Source organism: Suncus etruscus, chromosome 10 (genome assembly GCF_024139225.1).
Source record: "Suncus etruscus isolate mSunEtr1 chromosome 10, mSunEtr1.pri.cur, whole genome shotgun sequence".
Lineage (NCBI taxonomy): Eukaryota > Metazoa > Chordata > Mammalia > Eulipotyphla > Soricidae > Suncus > Suncus etruscus.
Window position 1 is genome coordinate 90,411,786 of NC_064857.1, and position 18,606 is coordinate 90,430,391.

At 35.2% G+C, this 18,606-nt stretch overlaps 1 pseudogene; it reads right to left on the reverse strand.

Moving 5' to 3' along the window:
* Positions 1–13,402: 13,402 nt before the first annotated feature.
* On the reverse strand, positions 13,403–18,231 carry LOC126020257 (60S ribosomal protein L6-like; annotated as a pseudogene).
* Positions 18,232–18,606: the final 375 nt, after the last annotated feature.

Below are 18,606 nucleotides of genomic sequence, written 5' to 3' on the forward strand. Positions count from 1 at the left end.
GGTTCACTAGAATGTTTTCAGTAAACTTAGAATCAAATTGCCATATGATCCAGAAATCCTGCTTTTGAGTATCTATCCCAAAAACAACAGCAACAACAACAAAACAAAAGGATGTATGCATACCTAGCATTCCTAGCAGCATTCAGTACAATACCTAAGAGTTGGAATCAACTTAGATGTCCAAGAACACATAAGTAGATCTTAAAGATGTGGTGCATATATGTAATGGGATACCATTTAGCTGTAAGGAATGATGACATCATGCCATTCACTGAAACATGAATGAACCGTAATATTTTATATTAAATAAAGTAAGCCAAAAGAACAAAGATAAATACATGATAGTATCATTTATATGTAGCGTTTAGAATAACTTCATAAAGAAATGCAACGGCTTAAAATGAGGGCTGTCAAGAACATTCTAGACCACAGATTATAGTGAGTAAAAGGAAAGAAATTGAGTGGGGGAGGAGAAAGTCACATATGAAATGATGGGAGACAGGGGCTAAGAGGTATCAAGTACATTGGTGATATTAGGAAAGACATAACTAAATATCCAATCCACAGACAACAACAATGAAGTCATGACACCCAAAATTTAATCACCAAACTTTAAAAAATGCCTATTATGATAACAGGCTGGGGCAGGAGTTGGAGGCATAAAATGGATTCTTGGTTGTGGAAGGTTGACATTGGTGGGCATTGGTCTTAAAACATTGTATGTCTAAAACCCAAATATGCATAACTTTATAAATCATAATGATCTAAATAAAAATACTGATTTATATTCCCATTGTGCAATGGTAGACCAATTTTTATCTCTGAATCAAGAACAATAACTCCAGATTACAAGATATAATTTATTTGCTTTTCTATTGATTCATTGATCTAACAAGCATAAAGGGGCCTACTAGTGACATCGACTTTCACTATCAGAGGAACCAGGACTGTGTCCTCTAGGGAAGCATTAATTCCTAAAGATGAATATTTGGATGGAAACCCCCCCCAAAAAAAAAGAATTATGGATTTAGAAGGAACAATAAGAGGAGTTACTTCATTTTTTGTTCTCAATTTTATATCTCAGAGATATAAACAAAGATAAACTTATTTCGCAGATTTTTCTTTTATTATTTTCTCTAGAAGAACAGCTTTAATTTGCACTTAGCTCTATTTTTAAGTTTTGTTTATGGTGTGAAATAAAGCTTGGTGTTTATTTTTCCATAAAGTTTTGCAATTGTTATACTATTTGTTAAAATGCTTTAATTTTCTTATTTTCTCTAACTTTAATGTAGCACCTCAATATTTTCATCTTGACTCTAATCATTTGCTTAGTTTGTTTTCAACTTTATGTGTCATTTTATTTAACGCATTTTAGAATAAACTTTTCCTTGATCTTTAGTTAGTCTGATATCTGCCTTTTGACAGAAATAATTTTTTAGCAATTAAAATTTTAAAATATTGTTATAATAGATTAAAATAAAATATTTGGAAATACTTTTTATTTACTTTATTTTGTTCAGTCATCTTGATATTACAGTTATTTACTATTGGGGTTCAATGTTTCAATACTGATCTTTTCACCAGTTACTATTTTCCTCTACAGAAATTTCCCTCCTTCCACAATACTATTTACCTCCCTCCTACCAATTGGTTTCTATGATAAGCTCTTCTTTTTTTTTTTCACTGTTGTTTACAGTACTGTTGCTAATATTGTTTTTTTAATACATAACTCTTTACTGGGATTATAGTTTTAAAATGAACACAGAAATCTAAATTACTGCTGAGAAATAAGAAACACTAAAATAAATTGAAAGATATTCTATGTAAATGTAAAACTGATATATGTGTGTGTGCATTTTCATGTTTAAGCACATGAGTAAGGAAAACAACTGTGGAAAATTTTTTTTCTGACCTTAAAGAAGCATTTTTCCCCTGGTGTCATTCACAGCTATTACGTTCTAGATTTGGAATCTATAACTGGGTTTGTCCAACTCCTGAGCTCAAATTAATTCCAAATCATTATTCTACTTATTTTGCTTGATTATTGACTGATTTGCAGGAATGTCTGGTTTGTTAAGTTGAAAGAGAATAATGAATTGATCACATAACCCATATAAGTTGATACTGGCTTCATTTTAGACTCTGCCTAAATCCTTCCTGAAATTATGTGCTCTTACAAGCTCAGGGATAGATAAGGACCATCTCAATTCTAGCTGTGAAGACACTTTAAACTGATTACATCAGATTTAAGAAGGAGTGAGGAAGGTTTCCTTGAGTGATTTAATAAGAAAATAAAGATCTGGGGCCAGAGAGATCCATGGACGTAAGGCGTTTGCCTTGCATGCAGAAGGTCGATGGTTTAAATCCTGACATCCTATATGGTCCCCTGAGTCTGCCAGGAGCGATTTCTGAGCATAGAGCCAGGAGTAACCCTTGAGCACTGCCAGGTGTGACCCAAAAACTAAAAAAAAAAAAAAAAAAAGAGAGAGAAAGAGAAAGAAAAGAAAGAACTACAAACTCACAGAAAGGAAAGTTTGAAAAAAATTTGGGCTTAGCTAACTTTTACTCATTAGTTCAATCTACTTGTACACAGACTTAGTAAGATTTTCTCAGGAATGGTATAGTGGTAGTCTTGTTATATATCAAGGTGGTAGAAAGTGCAGAGGAAGAGTTTTTAAAAGAAGAAATTCACTTAAGGGGAACTAAAAAGGCACAAAGAGAGACCAGGGTAGAACCCAGTAGACATTTTTGGTTTGGGGGGGATCTTATCTTGGGTCATTTTATGATTATTTTGTAGCTTTAGAAAATTTCAAACAGAATTTTTAAAACACAGGATTTCAAATTTCGGAGACTACATTCTATTATTAAACTATAGAAACTTTGAGAAAAAAGGTCAAGTAGAGATTTTTATCATAGTTTTATGGAAATAAAGATTGTTTGCCTTTTCATTTATTTGTTCTACAAATTCTGTTTGAGACTTTCCCATTTTAGCAAGATAATGAGGGTAGATAAAGCATACAGACATAGCCACTACCTTCAAAGAATGCATTGTTTATAGAAAAATGCATAAAACGACACTTACAAGATAAGTACCATTTCAAGGTTATGTTAAGTTATGAAATGGTAAAAATAAATTCAAAATTTAGTAGCTTTATACATGTCTAAATTAAATGTTTATACTTAGCTCAATTGTGCGTATCTAACAAGTCAAGTGATAACCCAGTAAAGTGGGATAAAGGCCCATCAGGGCTTTGCATGTCAATGTACAAGGACCATGTGATACTAAGATGGAACTCAGAACCTCATACATGCCTATATACATGCATGACCACATGCATATATTATAGTTTTTTTGAACATGTGGGAATATAATTTTCATAGCATACCATTTCTTTTTTATTAATGGGGAGCTTTAGGGGCCATACCTGGCAACACTCAGGGTTTACTCTTGGCTTTATGCTCAGAAATCACTCCTGGCATGCTCAGGAACTGGGATTCAACCAGAACCGACTAGTGCAAGGCAAATTTCCTCCTTGCTGTGCCCTGTGCATCATTTCTGTTTTTTTTTTGCGGGGGTGGGGGGTGGAGGGATACCCAATGAAGCTCAGGGATTACTCCTGGCTTTGCACTCAGAAATCAGTCCCGACTTGGGGGACTATATGGGATGCGGGGGATCGAACTGCGGCCTGTCCTAGGTCAGTTGTGCGCAAAGCAAACGCCCTACCACTGCACACTGCCATGGCCCCTGATTTCTTGAAGCAATTTTTCTTGTTCTCTTATAGCTTCTTGGCTACTTTGCCATTAATTAATTGCTCATAAATAGATGATTACTGCCACAGGAAAAAAAAAAACACAGGAGAAATAATACTTGACATTGCCTTAGAGATGTTGGGAGCCTGTACTTGAAGGACAAGAGAAACAAAATCAAGAGCAAACTAATGAAGCTAAGTGTCAAACAAAAATCTTCTTCACAGCAAAAGTAAACATTAGAATGATAAGATCTCCAATTGAACAAGAAAAGGTATTTAAACATTATACAGTTAATGGGTGGTTAATTTTTGAGTTTATAAAGAGCTCATAAAACTCCACATTATCAAAACAAACAATTGGATTAAAAACCAGGCAGAAGACTGAATAGACACTTCTCTGAACAAGACAGAAATATGGCAAATAAATACATGGAAAGAGGTTCATCATGTCATCATTAGGCAATATAAACCAAAACATTGAAATATAATTTTATATCCTTATCATTTATATATAAAATGATAACTACATATGTGTGTACAGTTATTATGCAAAATACAAAAACAAATTTAAAATGATTTAATGAGAGAAGGAAACATAATATAGTATTGGTGGAAATGTAAATTGGTGCAGCTATAATGGAAAGCATTTTTGAGATTTCTCAAAATAAGAAATATAAAAATAGAAATACCATAATATGCAGTTATCCCATATCTGGAAACTTATTCCTTATCCCTCCAGTACAAAGTCATTAATTTAAAGAGATATATGTACACCCAAACTTATAACATTTTTATCTGCTATATTTAAGATCTAGAAGCAGTCTAATTGTCCACTGACTGACAAATGTATCTAGAAGACCTAGAAGATGAAAATAAAGTAAGATAAAGATAAATACCATGCTATTTCACTCATAGATAAACAGAGAACACAATGGAATGAATGAAATAAAAATATAAACTCTGACAGAAGACCAATATATGGCCATCAGAAGGGGAGGAAATGATAGTTGGAAATTTCATAAAGGAGATAAAAAGATGCACATACTAATTTTCAATGTTACATACCTGAAGTATATAAAAATAAGAATACAGTGTTACCTCATTAAAAGGATGCAGTGGAATATATTACTAAGTGGTAATTAATATTTTTGCAAGGGATACTTGTAACTTCTACGCATGTTTCACTGACAAGATGAGTTGTCCATGACAGATTTTATAAAACTACCATTTCTCCATTTGCCTATTAGTAGAGAAAATGTGTTTTGTGAAATTTCTACCTTCTACAAGAAAAGGATCATCCAAGAATTGTATTAGTCAGTCATAGAGATTAAGGTTACATTGCTTTTTTATACTTTTCGGGTTTTTATGTTTTGTTTTATTTTGTTTTGGGGCCACACCCTGGGGAGCTCAGGGATTACTCCTGACTGTGCTTAGAAATCACTCCTGGTAGGCTCAAGGGATCGTATGGGATGCCGGGAATTGAACCCAGGTCCATCCTTGGTTGGCTGCGTGCAAGGCAAATACCCTACCACTGTCCTATCTCTCCAGCCCCTCTTTTAGTTATATGGTAAAAAATAAAAGAAAATAAAGGAGAGAAATAAAGGAGATTTAATAAAATAAAGTCTCCCCTGTATAGTAGTCTAATATACAGTTAAAACATTAATTTTTTATACACTTGTATACTCCTATGAAAAAGAAAAAAATAAATAGAAGGTGGGATTCCAGCTCTTAAGGATCTTGTTATAGGGAGGCAAAGGAAACAAAAAAGTGCAATAAAAGTTGATCAGTTTGATAACCTATGAACTGGAAATAATCATTACTTTCCTACAGATATAGGGCAATAATAATAATAACCTTGAGACTATAAAACCCTAAAGTGCTTTCAGAATCATTAATGGAAGGTTAAAGAATTTTCAGTAATGTTTAGTTTGAGGCTATTAATGAATTTTAATACTAGATAATTGGCTATTCATGCAGTATATATATATATATGTGTGTGTGTATATATATATATAGTAACTTGAAACTGTGATGAACTAGAGTACCCCATTCTCTGATTATTTATAAATATAATTAGAAAAACAGATAAGCATTTGCTTCTAGCAACATCTGCACAGAATTGCTTGTGCATACTCAGCAATCATGGTGATGTATAAGGGAGTGAGATAGAAGTGGGTTAAGTAGCTTACTTTAGAAGGTTACCTGAGGATGTTGAGGATGTTTTGCAAGAAAGACAAGAGGTAAAAAAAGAAAAAGAAAAAGAAAAAGAAAGACGAGAGGTATTTTAGTGCATAGTTAGGTTATTTTTCTTTTTCAGAAAATGAAAGGTAGATTTACAAACAGTATGCTTGGTCACACTAGGTGTGGTTAGAGAGGACTATATAAGAGAAATTAGCAATGGAAAAAATGCTTATGACTGGAAGTTTTTTACTGGAATTAGAAGAGTAAATTCACAACCACATAGAAGCCTAGGTTGGAGACACAATTCCAGGACTCCTTTGTAAGGTAGTTTGGATAAAAGCTACCAAGATGAACAAAGATGGGAGTGGGGGCAATAGTCCATCAGGTAGGGGAACTTGCCTTGCAACCAGCTGACATGGGCTCAATCCTTGGCATTGCATATGGTCCTCAGAGTCAGAATCACCAGAAGTGATTCCTGAGTGCACAGCCAGGAGTGCACTCGCATTGCATAGTGTAACCTCAAAACAAACAGGCAAACAAAAAGCCATCAAGATGGTTGGAATCTATTATGCTGAGTGAAATAAGTCAGAGAGAGAGAGAGAAACACAGAATGGTCTCACTCATCTATGGGTTTTAAGAAAAATGAAAGACATTCTTGCAATAATAATTTTCAGACACAAAAGAGAAAAGAGCTGGAAGTTCCAGCTCACCTCAGGAAGCTCACCACAAAGAGTGATGAGTTTAGTTAGAGAAATAACTACATTTTGAACTGTCCTAATAATGAGAATGTATGAGGGAAATGGAGAGCCTGTTTAGAGTACAGGCGGGGGTCGGGTGGGGAGGAGGGAGACTTGGGACATTGGTGATGGGAATGTTGCACTGTGATGGGTGGTGTTCTTTACATGACTGAATCCCAAACACAATCATGTATGTAATCAAGGTGTTTAAATAAAAAAAAAAAAAGAAGAAGTTCTCAACAGCAAAAAAAAAAAAAAAAAAAAAAAAAAAAGATGGTTGGTGCTTGAATGTAAATGAGTATGTACATACCCAGGAACTAAAAAAGAGAAGGCAAATCCCTGAGAGTTTATGGGGAGATTCAATAGAATAGGAAATGTGCAGGTTTCTGCCTGTGGTACTGTTCTCCAATTATTTAAAATAATATATATTCATTGCTACAATGCCAATGATCACGTATATGTTTATGACTCTCTTTTTTTGCCTTTTTTGAGGGAGATGTCACACCCTGTGATGCTCAGGGGTTACTCCTGGCTATATGCTCAGAAATCGCTCCTGGCAGCTCGAGGAACTATATGGTCGCCTGGGATAGAACCAAGGTCAGTCCTGGACGTGGATCGGCCATGTGCAAGGCAAACGCCCTACGCTGTCCTATTGTTCAAGTCCCATGTTTATGACTCTTACCTAGAAATAGGAAAGTCATCATGAAGTGGTAAAGTAAAAAATCAATAAACATTTCTTATTCCTATAAGCTTACCAAGATTTCTTTATTCTGTTTTTGCATATCCAAATTTAAATATTTATCTGCATTGGGTGATCAACACTTCAATACCAAAAGAATCTTAAAGTAAACAGGCTTAAAAATAATCTTCTACTACAATTCTTGTGCTAATCCACCCCCCCCCGCTTTCTTTTTAATTTAAAATTTAATAGTTTCAACCATGGGGACATGTTGTACTGGGTACGAAATAGAGGGTCCTGTATACACTAGGCACATATGTTCTCTCCATTAACTTATTTTTTTAAATTAGCTTAATATATATATATATATCTGTTCATCCTTTCAGCGTTACAGTGTTTTCCACACAGTATAAGAGGATATGCATTTGTATGTGAATATTAATAAAGATCATGTTAGAACAATGATAAATTTAATTTTTGACTCATGTAAGGGAATAAATTTAGAATTGTACGTTTTAGAAATCGTAGGCTAAAGAATGTGGACATGAGAATATCAGTCATATCAAAGTTGCTTGAGAACTTCTTTAGTTTGGCACATTATATTAAGATTATTTGAAAGTTGCATTAATTTAACAGATTATTGTTACATAGAGAAGGACGAATCTATCAAGTAGATTTTAGATAAGGCATTCTTTTTCAGCAGTTTTTCACTGATTTCAAATATTTTCATACCTCATCAATTTTGTCCTCTACTCTTTCCCTCCAAGAAAACAGAACAGTGAGACAAATAAAGAAAATAAAACTGCTTTAATGGAAACTCAGTGTCCTCCTGGTTTATATTCCTCTTAAAAATAAGAGATGACATCCTCTGGAAAGATCCTGGAAGGACACAAATTGGTATCATTTATAGGAGAAAAAACAAGGTCATTCTTTGATGAATGAATAATAAAAGTGCTGGGGAAGAAAAAGATATTTCAGATGAAAGCAATGACAGATAAAGAATACTAGTGAAGGGTCAAAAATATAAAGAAAGTATCAACATTTCTTGCACAATCATTTAATAAATGTGTCAACAAGCAAAAGACTGCTCAGCAATAATAAAACAAAGTAGGTAATTTAAGTAGAAAAAGTAGTCAAACTGAGCTCAATATGGCCATTAACATTTATTTGCTGGTCTCAGTGGAATAAAATACTGAAAGACTAGAGCTTGGAGTGAATAAAATTGATTCCTATTTACAATCAAATGAAAAGATAGTGGGCCCAGAGCCAAAAATATTGTCAATTGAGCTTCTTTTCAATAGCTTTGGTTTAACCAGCTGGCATTTTATTTAAAGTTTTAAAAAATGACTATCTTATTCAACCTTTTTGAAAATCAGGATTTTCCTCTTAATGGGCAATCTATTTATTTTTATAAAATGAAAGTCAGCAGTAACTGGTTTTCAGCACACATGGAAACAATAAAATTGACACAGAGAAACAGAAGGCACAGCCCTTGCTCTCAAAAGCACATAGCTCTATGAAAAAGAAAATACAGGCAAATTAAATGAAAGAATATACAGGCCACAGGCATGCATCTTTGTAGGCCTGTCTCAGTGTTTAAGTTAAGGACCTTTATTATTTGGCAATCAACTTACATGAATGTGGTTCTATGGAGAGTAAGATTTATTTTAGGATTTTGCCCCAATAAAAGAGCAGCTTACAATCAAACTATCCTAATTAAGTTATTCTAGTATCATAAACTAATATATAAGCACATTTTTGGTAATTTTTTGGAAATATATGAAAACATTTAAAATTCTGGAGCACAGGTCTGAAACGATAGGTAGCACAGTGGTAGCATGTTTGCTTTGCATGCTGCTGATCCAGTACAGATCTTGATTTGATCCCCAGCTTCCCATATAGTTCCCCAGCCAGGAGCGATTTCTGAGTACATAGCCAGAAGTAACCTCTGAGCATTACCCAGTGTGGCCCAAAAAAAAAAAAATTCTGGAACTTGAAGAAGCAATGTGTTATCATGTGCAGAAGACCCAGGTTCAATCCTCAACAACCCCATATGGTCTACATCTGGTATTCTGCCAGGAGAAATACCTGAGTGCAGAACCAGGAACTAGCCTTGAACATAGCAGGGTGTTGTCAAAGAACAAACAAAACTTTCTATTTCACTTTGATTTTGAATAAATTGTCTGTAACTATACTTGAAAGCATATTTTTGTTTTCAAATTTTACTTCAATTTTAAATTTTGAAACAAAGCTATTAATTTGTACATATGCAGATACACATGTATACATATGACATCTATAAAGTTATCTTGTTATAACATTCAATACGAAGGTCATTTTTTTTGTTTTTGGGTCACACCTGGCTGGGTTCAGGGTTTACCCCTAGCTCTGTGCTCATAAGTTGCTTTGGGGGACCATATGGGATGCTGGGATTCGAACCATCCTTGGTCCTAGATCAGCTGCATGCAAGGCAAAGGCCCTACTGCTGTGCTATCTCTCAGGCCCTTGAAAAAATCAACTTATTTAGATAAAACTTTAAATATGTTTAGTAAGTAAATGCTTTATCTCTGCAATGTTAATGAAGTTTAAAACAAAAAATCAGTATATAGTTCAATTCTTGACAAAAAATCCTGGAGCTCGAGAGATAGTACTCAGATAAGGTGCTTGTCTTTAATTCATCTGATGAATGTATGATTCCCAGAATTACATATTGTCTCTTGGATGCCTCCAGGAGTAAGCCCTGAAAACAGAGCCAGTATTTAAGCCCTGAGCATACTGGTATAGCCCTGAAACCAGAGCCAGTATTTAAGCCCTGAGCATACTGGTATGGCCCTAAAACCAATACCAAAATGCAAAACAAAAACAAAACCAAATGAGTATTTTTATTATAATAATAATTTTTTTCATTCGTTTCCTCTTTTATTATATCTTAAGATTTCAAGTCTGAGAAACCTACCACAAGAATTTTAAAAAGTGCATGAGTCAAACAAAGTACAGTTTAAATATGAATAAACACATGTCCCATAACCCCAAAAACATCTAACACTAATACTATTTCTTCCCTACAATACAGCCTTTAGAGAACAGTGGTTCTCACCTGAGAGGCACTAGTGACAATGTAACTATGATGAAGAGGTGCTACTATAGCCAATGAGCAGAACCAGGGATCTGTTAAACATCCTATAATCTACATAATAATAATTTTTATTTTGACCAAAGTGAATTACAAATCTTTCAGAGTAATATTTTAGGTACATGTTGACATTGAATTAGGGGAATTTCCACCACCAAAGTTGTCCTCCCTCCACCCCTGTTCCCAGCATGCATCCCATATTTCCCTCGCTTATCCCCCAGGATGCTAGTATAAGTAAGCGGTCCCTCTGTGTCTAGTTTGCTGTGGATTGGGTATCGATTCTGCTGTCATTGGCTTTAGATTTGTTGTTTAAGTCCGATCATTTTTATTACTACTTAGTGATCATATAACTGCTTGTTCTTGGTACCCTCCACTATTTCCCCCACAATTTGAGAGGCAGAACAAGATGGTTCAAGTTATGTGGTTCTGTTTGAAGAAAAGAAAAAAAATAAATGGGGTAACAATCAAACAGGCAAAAAAATGGGCAGAGTCCTACTAGAGGCTATAAATATCAATTTGAGAGAAAAAAGGGAAAAAGAAAGAGAAACGCAATAGTACAAAAAGAAAAATCAAACAAAAATCCAAAAAGCACCACAGCAATAAAGACAACCATCATTCAATAACCACAGTCCTGAAGATCACAAAACAAAGCACAAAAAATGAAAACAACAATAACAACAACAAAAGCAAAAATTATTTTGTGCTGCTTCGTTTTTTTTATTCCTACTACTGCAAGTTTGAATACTGCAGTTCTTATAGAATGAAGTGATTATAGTTTCTCTCATCTCTTACAGATTCAATCAGAGATCACTAATAAGATGCCCCTAGAAGTAAAGAAAACCATTTGGATTTACAGGTAACTAATACAACGCAGTGCAAACTGGAAAGCAAACAGAAGAGAGTACATTTAATGAAAAATATTAGCTGTGGCTCCCAGGAGAAGATAATTGTCAAGGACTTCAAAAGATAAGTAGGATTAATCAATAAGAAGATAAGGCATGGGCCTGAGAGATAGCACAGTGGTAGGGCATTTGCCTGGCATTCAGCTGATCCAGGACTAATAGTGTTCGAATCCTGGTATCCCATTTGATCTCCTGTACCTACCAACAGCAATTTCTGAGCACAGAACCAGGAGTAAGGCTTGAGTGCTGCCGGGTTTGGCCAAGAAACCAAAATAAATAAATAAATAAATAAATAAATAAATAAATAAATAAATAAATAAATAAATAAGGCAATAGGACTTTTAAGGACTGTAAGAAGCAGAGTCAAAACAAGTGAATGATAAAAAATGAGATAAATTTTGAAAAAATAAAGACCTCCTTAAAGCATACTGAATAGGAAAATTGTTAACTAAACATTCTGAATGCTACTCTAAAGCATTTTTTCACTTGTTTTGTAAATGGTAGAGATGTGGGTCCAATTTCACCTATTGACGTGTTAATGCCTAATTTTCCCAGCACCATATAATTGATACAATATTTCATTTTTAAAAATTTTTTCTATTTGGCCACACCAGGCATTGCTTTGAGGTTACTAAGCCTTTGCACTCAGAAATCATTTCTGGCTGTTCCCATGGGATCATATGGACTGCCAGGAATCAAACCCAGGTATGTAGCTTGCATTGCAAATGCACTTGCCCAATGTACTCCTGCTCAAGCTCTTAATATTTATTAAACTGTTTTAGCACAATACACACAAATGTGTTTTAATAGTTTTTGTACATTTGAGGATACAATTTTACTAAAACTTTGTTCTTAGTTTTAGATAAAACATACTATTTTCAATGGAATATTTTTAAAAAGCATGGCTATATTAATTTCTAGATAGTTTTAAATGTCTTAGACTGAAATAAGAAATAAACATAAAAATTGTCTTCTTTAAAAGTTAGGAAATAGGATTTCAATTAAAATCCAGCCAGCAAATCTATTTCAAAGTCTGTTCCTCAGATATTTCTCGTAAGAGTGCCTTGCTCATGGTAGAGCACTCTTAGGAACATATGCATCATCTCTAAGAGAAGATACACTCAAAAGACAGAAGAGAGGAGAGAGATATAGTTCAAAGATTAAGACACTTGATTTTCATGTAGTTGATCCCAGGTTGATCCACCACAAGTGGAACTCTAAGGACCACTTAAGGAGTGACCTCTGAGCCCCATTGGTGTGGCCCAAACACACCAACAAACAAAAACAATGAGGAAAGTTCTAGCTACAACTTCTCAGCTCATTTCAAACTCAGTAATGAGTGTGGAGAATGAAGGGATGGAGAAAGACCAGAATTAAAGTCATCTAGCTGGATGGAAAGAGAAGAGATAGAGTAAAAGCATTTAACAACAACAACAAAATATCATAAAATGTATACTCTTGGAAATGCACCACATTCTAGTTATATTATTCTCCAACAATTTAGTAAGAATGTGATACTCATTTTGTTAATGTATAGCTGCAAGATGAGGATTTTCTTGCACTATAATTTACAATACTATACACTATAATTTCTCTTTTCATGATGCTTTTCATTACAGTTAATGACTTTTTTCATTTTTTTTCAACCAAAGACCAATTTACTCACAAACTAGATCCAAGCAAAGGAGAGATTTGTGTTTACATGGTTCTTCTTCTCTTTCTTGTTTTCTTTCCCCTCCCTTACTCTCCTTCTTTTAGCTTTCCATAATTATTCCATTATTACTGGATTTTTGGCTTAGCTAGACACTACTTTTTGTTTGTTTGTTTGTTTTGGGCCACACCCATTTGATGCTCAGGAGTTACTCCTGGCTAAGCGCTCAGAAATCGCCCCTGGCTTGGGGGGACCATATGGGATGCCAGGGGATCAAACGGTGGTCCTTCCTTGGCTAGCGCTTGCAAGGCAGACACCTTACCTCTAGCGCCACCTCTCCTGCCCCTACACTATGTTTTTTTAAAATGAATTAAGAATTTATTGAGGTGATTTGGAAGAAGTTCAGATTGTGGGTGCAAACACAGAGCCTAAGTAGCCCTGTATTTGAAGACAGCTTTGATCTTGGGCAGAGAAGCCTAGAGTCCACAGCCTTCTGGTCAACCTTGGGCTGCTCTGTGATCTCATATTTCTCCTTCTCTGTGTCCAAGATCTTGCCTTCCTGGTGCCTGGCATTTTGCAGCTTCTTTGTAAAGTAAGCATCATTGAAGTGTTTTGGGATTTTAACAACACTGATAATCAACTTTGGAGTTGGCAATGTCCAATTTCTGATGTGTTCTATGTAGAGGAACTCAATTGAGGGTCAGAGGTCGAGTCACATGTACTGTCTGGCCACTGTCCAACTGTTTCAGGAAACCCACCCTGTTGCCCTTGAGACGCTTGGTGAGTATGATCAAGACAGTCCCAGAAGTGATGCTGACTGGCAGTTTCCTCATATGTTCACCGCAAGGCTTTTTGCCATGACTCAACAGCTTCAGCTGCACAAATTCAGTCAGTTAATATCTTGCACAACACAACCATCCTGGTACTGCCATTTTTGTCCCCACCAAAGAACTTTGTCCCTCTTTTTCTTTTTCTTTTTTTAAAAATAATTTGTACTGTGCTCAAAGTGAATTACATGTCTTTCACAGTAATATTTAAGGTACATAGTGATAGTGTATTAGGGCCATTCCCACTACCAGTGTTGTCCTGCTTCCATCCCTGTTACCAACATGCATCTCATACTTCCCCCCAATGCCACATGGACTGCTAATGTGAGAGGTCTCCTTTGTGTATAGCTTGCTGTAGATGGGGAATAGATTCTGGTGTCGTTGACTTTAGGTTTGGTGCTTAAGTCTGATAATTTTTATTTCCATTCAATGTTCATATGACTGGTTGCTCCTGGTACCATCCATTTTTTACCCCTCAAGTTATAAGGGAGAACATCTTCCTCATTTTCTTTTCAACCTTGGACTTGACACTTGAGTACATGGCCTTGTATATGGCCTTCCTGGAATACATAGCAGATTTGAAATACTGGCCAATCCCCCAGTGGGGCTTCGCCTTCTTATTCTTAGCCTTGTGTTTCTTTTTTATCTTGCCATCTAGACCAATAATCTTGGATCCTACTTTCTTCTGAGAAGCTGGCTTCTGGGTCTGCCTGTTTTTAACTTGCCATCTTGCAAGATGGAAAATTTTTGATAGAAATTTATGGAAATTATATTTGATGCCAAGAATTAATGTCTGGGTCTGGAAAGATAGTTCAGCATGTAGGGCACTTGCCTTGCACAAGACCAACCCAGGTTTGATTCCTGCACTCCATATGGTCCCCTAATCTCAAGAGTAATATGTAAACATAGAGGAAAGAGTAAGTTATAAATTCTTTATGGGTCCTACAAAATTGCTATTTGGACTCTATTTTTTATGAAGTCAAGGGTAATAGTTTGTCAACATTTACAAGTTTCTCCTTTATATAAATGGTTTGTTGTGATGAAAATGACTTTAGAGTCAGAAAAATGTAACTGAATATCATTTCTACTTTATGTGTGTGATATTATGCAGAACTCATATCTTTCAGACCTACTTTATACAACTAGGAATAACCATAGTGGATATTTGCTTCATTAGTTAAATATATAAATATAAGGAATTTATATAGGTTTAAAAAGCCTCCTTCACTAATCAGGATATAAACACGTGGTTAAAGGCTGTAAAAAGTTGGAAAATAAGCTGCAAATTTCATTGTATGACTCATGGATATATTGTTAACAATTTGATATTAAAAACCACATTGCATTCTTTCCCATTTTCAAAATTATGTTGAATTTACATTAAAAATGATGGACTTTAGGCATAGCATAGTAATTTTGAATTATGGGTTTAGTAATAGTTTTCTCAGGAATCACACATGCCTTTTCACAGTATAATTTCAGTACTTCCAGTTTTCAATAATTTCTAGGTTGCAACAGACTTTTGTTATATGTGGTTTTATAGTTCAGAGGCAGCATAATAGCAAGGCCTTATAATAACAAGTCTTCTATTATACAGTTCTACAGCATCAAAATCCAGGTAAAACAGAACCACTGAGAGGCTGTTTTAGAAACTATAAGATTTTATGCAGAAAATAAATCAGATTTATGTTTTCTTTAAATAGCCAGCCTATCAATTCCACTACTTAAAAAATTCCAACTTTGAGTACTTTTTAAGGAACACATCTGTCACTAGAAAAAAGCAGCATTCTCATATCGTGGGATGAAAACAGAATTTCATACGACTGCTGGGTCCTTGGGAGCAAGAGGATCTTTTGAAATGTAGCTGTGGCTCTAATTTTCCCAAGTAAATTTGCATTATAAAGATGTATCTATGTGTGTATGTATGGCTGTGTCGTCTGTGTGTGTGAGAAACACATGGTTTATTTCTTAGATCATTCTGCAGTATTTACTGGTTGGGTTTAAGGAGACTATTGTAGCTTTATTTTGTGATACTCACTTTGTGTTATTCAGAAATTGAGTGTATGACTAATTTTTATTGTTCAGCTTATGGCTCCAGTAGCATATAAGGTATGTGTGCATATTTTTGATTATAATATCTTCTATGTTAAAATGTGTTTTGTTGAAATAATGACTGCAAGACTACTTCAAGGGACTTAGTTTCTCTCACATGGTGGTTCACAAAATGGATGAAGACCACGTGGAATTGAGTCATCTATCTGTGTAGCAGTTGTAATAAATAATAAATATATTCAATCTTGAACAGAATTCTTAAATCTTCTATCCCTTCTTTTTATGTCTGTATAATGGGGGTAACAACAATAGTGAGCTTATTGCTTCTCTCTTAGGTCCATAGCAATAGTACAGAAGGTTGGGCACTTGTGTTGTATGTAACTCATCCCAATTCAATCCGCAGTATACCATATGGTTCCCTAAGCACTGCCAGGAATGATTCCTATGTTGCAGAGCCAAGATCAAGCCCTGAGCAGCACAGTTTTGGGTGTGACCAAAACCCAACTAATTAAATAAATTAAAAATAAGAAGCATCTCTCACTAATGAGGTTATAAGCAAGTGATTCAAATAAGTGAAGACTGGAAAACAAAAACATCTTTTTTTCTGGATATTTTAAATTATTAGGTCAGGGAGGTAACGAGAATTTTAATGTAAAAGAAAAAACTTAGGTGATTCTAGATATACAATTATGTGGGAGAATCACTGTCTGGAAGGCCTGGTATATTTATTTGTAGGACATGTTTCTAATGCAATTATCACTCCATAATTCTAGTAACAACGGTTTTAGTTTCCAGTCCAGAATTTAAGTGGCCATATTTCTTTCTCCTATGCCCTTGTATACAATTGGTATTTGACCTCTTCATATTTATTTATATGTACGATAAACACCCTGTTTGTTTTTTTGCCCAATTTGTGTCCTAATTTGAGGTTTTAGGACAACATATGTAAATGATTAAGTCATTTATTAACTTAATTTGTCAAAATATGTTGAGAAGAGATAGGTCATGCAAAGGACTGAGCACATGTTCTGTAAGTTAGAAGCCCAAGTTCAGTTCAACATGGTTCCCAGTGTACTGCTGGAAGCAACCCCAGAGCACAGAGCTGGAGTAATCTATGAGCACAGCCAGCTGTGACCCCAAAACAAAACAAAACAAAATCTGTTGGGGATAGAAAATATACCCAGCGAGCACATTTATTACAAACATGAAAATATGAAAGTGGTGTTTCCCCAAATACAGTGAAAGTTGATGGGGTAAAGGGGCAAAAAATAAGCAAAGAAAACAACACAAAAGCACTAAACACAAGAGAGGTAAAGTTTTATTAGTTTTTTATTCCCTTAACCTACTGCTGACTTTTATACCAAATTTAAATACATTTAAATACTAAATGTAATAGTAATGTGCTTTTTATTCATAAACAGTATCCTAATAATTGGAGATTACTTAAAATTTATGTGTCAATATTACTAGGAAATTTTAGTATCAAATTGAGAATTGAAAGATCAGCCTTGAAATCCCTGCTAAAGTAAACGGAATAGCTGATTTCACACTTAAGCTCTGTGGAAGTCTCTTTACAATAGCAATCTAGGACATTAACGGATGATTATTTTCATTCTGGGCCATTCCTTTATGTCTTCAAAATGACACACTCAAAGAATAATCTTATTCTATAATGTTTTTTTTTTCTGCCATCATAGGCCACTCTTCCTATTAACCGTGTCACTGACTATAATTGCTATGGCAGTAACTGAGATCTAAATGAAATGTGAATCAGTTGACCTCTGAATTGGAACTAGATTCTTGTGAGGTTGCATTAGTTCAGTCACAGACACAGCTCCCCCTCCCCCAACTCAGGCTTCTTAGAAGTTTTGTCAAGGTGTTCTGATCAGCAGGAGTCTCTAAGGAAGGTTTCCCAAAGAAGGTTCTTGCCTTCCAGAAGTGTACCCCTCTGAAATGAATGGCACCCAATTTAGTCTCTGTATAATGAACTGAGATGAGCTTATCACACTAATTTGTGAAAACAAAAAAGTCACCCATTAGCAAACTAAAATTATAATTAAAGGGGGAAAAGAAGAAAGCTTTGCATTAGCAGAGCTACAATTTCATGGGATTAATCTTTCAAGGACAAGAGACATCAGGATTCAAATTTGATAAGTAATTTTCCTAGGCCATGTGGCATCAAATATATCATCTGACACAGATCTTCCTTTGATTTCCACCAAGGTTTAATGGTTGAATAATCATGGCTTATAAGTTTATCTTTAATAACAGTAACAGCAGACAGTTTATTAGCAGATTCTGCAGACTGCAGGGTTGTCATTTGCCGTTACAGTGATTGTCTGTTTTAAATATCACAGCTGCTGGTGTTTTTATTTATTTATTCATGATTTGATTCCTGCCGCTCCCACATCTCTGACGCTCAAAGGCAGGCTATTTCCCTTCTCTTTGAATTGTGAAAGGCTGCCGTGACAGCCCCTCGCCTGGGCCATGGAGTGTCACACAGGGCCCTATGGTGCTGAACAAAAAGCCATGTCTTCCCGAATCTGGCAAAGCTCTTTATGAGAGCTGAGCCTTCTTGTGGGAGGCTTTCACTGTCAGTGAGTGGCAGGCATGAATGGAATCCTATCAGGGGCTCTGAGCCAGTGAAGACCCTTCTTCACTCATTTTTGGCCAGAAGAGAGGAACTACTAGAAAA